Source organism: Aulonocara stuartgranti (genome assembly GCF_965226115.1).
Source record: "Aulonocara stuartgranti genome assembly, chromosome: 7".
NCBI lineage: Eukaryota > Metazoa > Chordata > Actinopteri > Cichliformes > Cichlidae > Aulonocara > Aulonocara stuartgranti.
The window spans coordinates 46,450,104-46,458,727 of record NC_138945.1 but is presented as its reverse complement, the minus strand read 5'-3'; positions in this window follow the sequence as shown (position 1 = coordinate 46,458,727).

Here is an 8,624-nt window from a genome sequence, read left to right as displayed (position 1 = left end):
ATTATTCAATGGAATAGCAAAGTAGCTTCAGGGGGTGGAAACAGTTGGCTGCTCAGTCTACAGATCCAAAGATAATGATGATGATTTGTGTGCTGAGTAAAAGGAAGACCTCTAAATTGAATTCAGTTCAATTCAATTCAATTTTATTTATACAGCGCCAAATCAGAACAACAATCGCCTCGAGGCGCTTTATATTGTACGGTCGACCCCACAATAATACATACAGAGAAAAACCCAACAATCAAATGATCCCCTATGAGCAAGCACTTTGGCGACAGTGAGAAGTGAGATTCAGGATCACCTGGTCCAGCCCTAACTATATGCTTTAGCAAAAAGGAAAGTTTTAAGTCTAATCTTGAAAGTAGAGATAGTGTCTGTCTCCTGAATCCAAACTGGAAGCTGGTTCCACAGAAGAGGGGCCTGAAAACTGAAGGCTCTGCCTCCCATTCTACTTTTAAATACTCTAGGAACAACAAGTAGGCCTGCAGAGCGAGAGCGAAGTGCTCTAGTAGGGTGATATGGTACTACAAGGTCATTAAGATAAGATGGAGCCTGATTATTTAAGACCTTGTATGTGAGGAGCAGGATTTTAAATTCAATTCTGGATTTAACAGGGAGCCAATGAAGGGAAGCCAAAACAGGAGAAATCTGCTCTCTCTTTCTAGTCCCTGTCAGCACTCTTGCTGCAGCATTTTGGATTAGCTGAAGGCTTTTCAGTGAGTTTTTTGGACATCCTGATAATAATGAATTACAGTAGTCCAGCCTGGAAGTAATAAATGCATGAACTAGTTTTTCAGCGTCACTCTGAGACAGGATATTTCTAATTTTAGAGATACTGTGCAAATGGAAGAAAGCAGTCCCACATATGTGTTTAATATGTGCATTTAAGGACATATCATGGTCAAAAATGACTCCAAGGTTCTTCACAGTGTTACTGGAAGCCAAGGTAATGCCATCCACAGTAAGAATCTGGTTAGATACCATATTTCTAAGATTTTCAGAGCAGAGTAAAATAACCTCAGTTTTATCTGAATTTAGAAGCAGAAGGTTAGCGGCCATCCAGGTCTTTATGTCTTTAAGACATTCCTGAAGTTTAATTAATTGGTGTGTGTTACCTGGCTTCATGGACAGATAGAGCTGGTGTCATCTGCATAGCAGTAAAAATGTATACTATGTCTTCTAATGATATGGGAAGCATGTATAATGTAAACAAAATTGGTCCTAGCACTGAACCCTGTGGAACTCCAAAATTAACCTTAGTGTGTGAAGAAGACTCTCCATTTACATGAACAAATTGGAGTCTATTAGATAGATGTGATACAGCCCACTGCAGTGCAGTACCTGTAATACCTACAGCATGTTCTAATTGCTCTAAAAGGATATTATACTCAACAGTATCGAACGCTGCACTGAGGTCTAGCAGGATAAGCACAGAGATGAGTCCACTGTCAGAGGCCATAAGAAGATCATTTGTAACCTTCACTAAAGCTGTTTCTGTGCTGTGATGAACTCTGAAACCTGACTGAAACTCTTCAAATAAACCATTCCTCTGCAGATGATCTGTTAGCTGTTTGACAACTACTCTTTCAAGGATTTTTGATATGAAAGGAAGGTTAGAGATTGGCCTATAATTAACTAAGACCGCTGGGTCTAGTGATGCATTTTTAAGTAAAGGTTTAACCACAGCCAGCTTGAATGCCTATGGTAAATAAGTGATTGTTAGAAACAGGTTTATCATATTAAGATTGAAGCATTTATTAATGGCAGGACATCTTTGAGCAGACTTGTAAGAATGGGGTCTAAAAGACACGTTGATGGTTTGGAGGAAGTTTTGTGGTCTGGTTACCTATAGGCTGGCCATGATCAGCAGCCATCAACTTTACGACTCATGATAATCACATAGCTGTGTATCTTCTGCAGATCCTTTTCATTTCTCCTTTAATTTCCTTGTATTCAAGATCATTGCGTCTTTAAGAAGTTATGAACATAGGCCAACAACCAGTAACTAGTCACTGTGAGACCACTTATTTTGTCACTGGCCAATCTGGTCATTGGTTCCTCCTCCACAATATGATCTATGGAAGCAAGTGGAAGCAACATGCTACAGATAAAAACCCCCAAACAAAAACAAACAAACAAACAAAAAACTTTAGTTCCAATAATAAACCTTAATGAACATTGCGTTATTATTAATATTTTTTGGTCAAAATTAAAGGACCTCCATAGTGACAATAAAATGTAGTTAAGGTTATGTAAAGGTTTTTAAGAGTTAAAAGCATGCTAATGTTCAATGTTTTGTTGACCCATAAAAAGTGTTTAAACAATTCCAGTCTGGCCCTGCATGCTCCTGCTTGATGAAGAGTGTAACTCAGCGTGGAGTCACACGTCACACTGCGTCTGTGGCTGTGAGTGTGACTCCACATGTTGCAAAATGAGCTGATCCTCATGTGGTAATGCAATAAAGATCTCTTTGTAGTAACAGTAAGGGTGGTTAACAAAAAAACAACAACTATGCAGTGAGGGATATAATATATTTTTAGGGGGAAATACTTTGTCTCTCTTTGCAAAAAAAGCGACTAGCAAAATGATATCAGTAAAGTGTAAACCTTTAATAAAGTGTTTTGGGATATGAAATCAGAAATTGAGGGTGAAATTACATAAAATGGTCCTCACACTTATCTCTTATCGTTTCACTGCAATCAATTAGCTGTGCTGATCAGACCCTGTGCTACAGTAATTTAACCACTGACTGACAGCTGACTGGAGCCAGTAGAAGGAAAATGGAGGCGAGAGAAGACCATAAACAGTGAATGGTGGCAGAAAAACAGCTAATCTGTAAGATGCAAAAACCAAAATCATTAAGAACCACAACACAGGAAACTGATATAACAAGTACAGCAGAGTGGAAAGAAAACGCTTGTGGACAAAATACACAAAGGGCAGGTCTCCCATGGAAAACAGCTGCAGCTGATGACAGACAAATCCTTCAAGCTGTGAAAAAGAACCCCAAAACAAATGTCAGTGACGTCAGTACCAGTCTCGAGAAAGCAGGTGTTATTATGTAGAAGACTCGAACAGCAGAATTACAGAGACGATGCTGCAGGATGCAGACATTATGAGCTGCAGGGATTCAAATGTAGGATTGAAATTTGGGCAAAAATAGAAAAGACAAGCCAAGTCAGAAAGTAATATAAGAGCAAAATGAGCTTTTACCAAAGTGTTGGAAAGCCCACATTCATAAGATACTAAATGTTCAGTTATGATTTGTTGCAATTAATTATTAAACTCGTACTGCACTGGGACTTAGCCATTTTGTCTTTTTTGTCTTTATGTATTGGCCAAATTAAATAAGACTTGAATTAATTCTCTGCATTTATTTGCAGTTCTTTTATGTGTGTCCCAGATATCGGTTGTTTGTTTGTAACAAGGTATAAAACATGTGGTTAAGTACGAGGTGTTCCCCATCCCGTGATGCTGTTTTGTTTTTGTGATGGTAAACACAGAACTGGTCACAGATGGCAGCTTACACTGGTTACCTGCTGAATACTTCATGAACTGCCTCTGACTTTGGTAACATTATGCCATTTGGTTGTCATGAGTTTTCCCCTCCCGGACCTCTGATGGAAAGTTATGGCGGATTGGTTTTCACTGTGTCACAGATACGTAGGTTGTCAGCCAATGGGAATCACACAGAGGTGGCATAAATAAATGAACTGGGGACTTGATGGTGGACATGAATTTCCAGGTTTCTTAGTTTGAGGAAACAAATCTTGCAGACAGGTCACTTTTACAATGTTTAAATGTATTTTATTTTGAATAGTGTTATTTAATTCCCTGATTTTTCTTTAAATGAGTAATTAATTAATAACGAGCAATCAAAGGACTGAACAAGTAAAGCATGATTTCTTAAATGAAAACTGTGAAATAAAGTAAGTTCATAAGTGGACTAGCTTTCAATTTAATATAAAATAAAGAGCATTCTAGACCCATTATCCAGTCCTATGATATATATTTTTATTTTTATTGTTACATAGAATAGTTATTTCTACCTTAAATGTGTGCTGTTGTCTCAAAAAGATCTGATTTTGCCTTGGGAAGGAACAGAACATGTACTTGATGTGCTCTCTGCGAGCTGCTTTGAAAAGCCTGTGTTCTGTGATTGGCAGCTCGATCCTAATTTGATAAAACAAAAGAAAACAGCCAGTGATGAGACTTCACTGTATCAGCCTTGGTAAGCCCCCTCCCCCTCCCCACCACCACTACCACCACCTGAACATTGAGGTCACAAGGTCATGAGAAGTTGTGATGATTGGAGAATAGAAACGAAAAATAAGGTACTGATGATAAATACAATCTGCTTCCACTATGTTGTGTCTTCTTGAGTCAAAGTGTTCCAGGTGGTTACTCGAGGATATTAAAAAATAATAAAAAAAAACCCTCCATGGATTTGTTTTCAAAATGTCCCATTTTTGTTTTTCCAGGGGGAAAAAAAGGACTAAAGAGTTTTGGATACATTGTGGATAAAAAGTTTTTGACCCCTTCCTGATTTCTTACTTTTTTGGATATTTGTCACACTCACATGTTTCTAGATGATCAAACAAATTCTAATCTTAGACAAAGACAACTTGAGTAAATACAAAATGCAGTTTTTAAATTATGATTTCACTGATTTCATTGAGTAACCAGGAAAGCTGAGTTTCATGTCACTAGTCACATCCAGTCCTGATTAATCAAGAAATCAATTTAGTCCTAAGTCCAGTATATGCTTTAGCAAAAGTAAAGTTTTAAGCCTCAACCTAAAAAGTAGAGAGGGCGTCTGTCTCCTGAATCCAAACTGGAAGCTTGGTCCACAGCAGAGGGGCCTGAAAGCTGAAGGGTCTGCCTTCGATTCTGCTTGTAAATACTCTGGGAACCACAAGTGAGCCTGCAGGCTGAGTGAAGTGCTCTAATGGGGTGATATGGTACTATAAGGTTATTAAGATAAGATGGGGCCTGATTATTCATGTGAGGAGCAGGATTTTAAATTTCATTCTGGATTTAATAGGGAGCCAATGAAGAGAAGCCGATATAGGAGAATTATGCTCTCTCTTTCTAGTCCCTGTCAGGACTCTTGCTGCAGTGTTTCAAATCACTTAAATAGATCAGTCTGACAAAGTGAAGCAAGCTAAAAGATCAACACATCATGAAATTATCTAAAGAAACTCAAGAACAGATGAGAAACAAAGTCACTGACATCTGTCATCAGTCTGGGTTTCAAACGCTTGAGGCTTTGGGACCAGAGATGGGCAGTAATGCATTACTTGTAATGTGTTACTGTAATCTGATTACTTTTAAAGTAACAAGTAAAGTAAGGAATTACTATTGCAAAAACAGTAATTAGATTACTGTTACTTTCCTGTAGGAACGCTGCGTTACTGCGTTACTAAAACCATGATTCTTTTTGCGAGAATGTCTCATGACAGTGACGTAAGCGAGTGCGACGTTCATGACAACAGCTGTGTGCAGATCAACAATGGATAATATATCGATTGTGGGAGAGAGTGTGAGCGTGCAGCGTTTAAAGCGTGGAAGTACTGACCTTACTTTGAGTTTGATTCCATAAAAAGTGACAAAAACATTAGCGTCCGCTGTGCGTGGGAAGAAAACTTCTTTTTACAGCGAAAAAAACCCCTAAACTTCCGAGCAAGCACCGAGTGTGCAACGACGTAATGGGAAACTCACAGAGAAACTCGCGGATTCTTCAACTGACCGCTGCGGCACACCTGCACCAGGGTAAACCTCCGCCTACCCTACTCCTGCTTTACAGGTGAAAATAGAGCAACAGGACCGCTGAGTCTTTGACTTTATTTATTTTCTGCTGTGTTTTACTTGCATCTATTTGAAAGAGTGAGTGTAAACACAAAAAATATTTTATTTTATGTGCTGGAATGTGCAGAAAATAGGTTAAAATGTTAAACTAATTTATTCAAGTCAGAGAATGTTGCATATAATTTAATTTTTACTTGATGCATAAAGTTAAAAGATTAAAACTGATAAAACAAGTTAAAAAAGAGACTTTTCCATTTGATTACATTTTGTATGATGGATTATGCAGAAAAAGTAGAATTGGGCTGAAAGATCTATCACTTTATCACCTATTCAGGTTGTAAATCGTGTTTTTAAAAAGTAACTAAGTAATTAATTACTTTTGAAAATAAGTAATCAGTAAAGTAATGGGATTACTTTTTGGGGACGTAATCAGTAATTAGTTACTGATTACTTTTTTCAAGTAACTTGACCAACACTGTTTGGGACTCCAGTGAACAATGCTAGCTGCCATTATGGAGAAAGCTTGGAACAGTGGTGAACATTCCCAAGAATGATCAGCCTACCAATATTACTCCAAGACCACACTGACAACTAATCCAGGAGATCACATAAGATTCCAGGGCAACATCTAAAGACTACAGGCCTCATTTGTTTCAAGGATCATGATTCAATTATGAGAAAGTGACTGGGTAAGAATGGCATCCATCCATCCAATGTGAAAACCCCTGTGGCTTCAGCAGGAGGGCTTGAAGACAAAGCTTTCCAAATGTGCCTGTTTCCAGCCAGAGTTTCATTACTTGGGCCATGCCATTTCTTATCAGGGTGTCTCCACAGGTCCCAGCAATGTTAAGGTAGTAGCTAACTGGCAGCCTCCTAAAACAGTTTCAGGAATATGGTCCTCTCTTGGCTTTGCGAAGTTTGCTGTCTCTCTGCATAGACTGGTGGCACAGTCTTGGGGCAGAGCATGGTGTCATTGGGAACTGGACTGAAGAGTGTCACCAAAGCTTTAAGCCATTAAAAACTAAGCTCACAATAGCACCAGTGCTTTCCTTTTACAGATTTCTGTGTGCCTTTTATTTTAGAGGTGGATGCAAGTAATTTCGGCCTGGGCCTTCCCAGTAGGGAGGAGGTAAAGTGAGACTAACAGGCTATGCTAGCCGAGGTTTGAGGCTAAATTATAGTTCAATGAAGTTGGAGTTTTTGGCACATAAGTGGACCGTGACTGAAAAATTCTTGTTGGGCTACAAGTGTAATTTTTATACTGACAAGAACATCACCAACACCACTATGCCCTCCAGCAGGCCGATTCTGTGATAAAATGAAATCCTGGTGTTTTAGCTTAGGTTTGTTTGTTTAATTGTTTAAGTTCATTGCCCCAAAGGTGCTGAGGTGGTGCTCCAACTTTTGCTGCCTCATGTACTAATTAGGAGGTGCTGACTCAAGTTCATCAGGACCACGACCATAAAGGTCTGGAAAGGACTAGACGTTCATGGTGCTACTGGCCAGGTATGTCTGCTGAGGCAGCTCACTGGTGTCAGGCATGGGAACATTGTCAAGTTGCAAAAAACACACAACCAGTTGCTCAAAGCTATATGGGACAGTTGTTGTCTTTTTGCCCAAATGAAAATTTTGCAGCAGGACGATGATCTGAAAGACACCAGATAATCCACCTATGTTCAGCCAAAATGAGTGTCCTAGTCAAAGATCAGACTTAAATCTAACTGAAATGCTTTGGCACAACCTTAAACAGGCTGTTAATTCAAAACAAACAAACAAACAAAAACCCTCCAGTATAACTGAATTAAAACAAGTGGGCAAAGAAGAGTTGACCAAAATCTCTCCACAGTGATGTGAAATATTCATTGCCAGTTATTGCAGTTCTTGGCACAACCGTTTTTTTTGAGGTTTAGGGGGCACTTAACTTTTTCACACTGGGCCATCCATGTAGGTTTAGATAGCTTTTCCCTTAACAGATGAAAATGCATTTTGGGTTTAGTTGCAGTACCTTTGTCTCATATTCAAATTTGTTTGATGACCTGAAATATTTGAGTGTGACAAAAAATAAAAAAACTAAGGAGCAGGTGGGGAAAGTTTTTCACACCAGGCTACATATAGCAGAGCAACAGTTTGTTGTTCTTTCTTTTTGCACCTCACCTGGATATCAATTGCGATTAGCTGCTTTGTTTATGGGTTTAACACATTTAACACAAAAAATAGAACCTGCTTGTAGAAAAATGGTACCACTAGCGTTACTACTTGTTCATATGCCATTCTTTTTTGCCTTTATGTTTGTTTATTTGTTTATTTATAAGGAACCCCATTAGCTTCCACAGCAGTGGTTGCTAGTCTTCCTGGGGCCCAAACCATCAAATACCACCGAATAAAATATTACACAATGAGTTGGATGCAAAATATCCACATAATTTGGTTCTTACATCCACAATAAGGTTTGACAATTCTGAAAATATAAGCATGTAAATATTAAAAATGATAAAAAACACTCAAACAAAATACACAATTTCCATTACAAGTGACATTACCCTCTTACAATATTTACAAATAAATTAAAAACTGCCCAAATAGGCTTTTAAGTGATTTTTAAAATTATGAATAGAAGCCAATTCTCTAATTGCATAAGGCAACTTATTCCACTGAAAAGATGCTCTAAATATAACAGAGTTTTTCAAAAAGTTACTTTTAACTCGAGGAGTTACTTAATTGTGGTTAGTTGAGAATCGTGTAGCATGATTATGTATTTCATCTGTGAAGGAAACTGTTTCCAGGGCCTAATCCGTGGATCGACTTCCTTCGAGGCG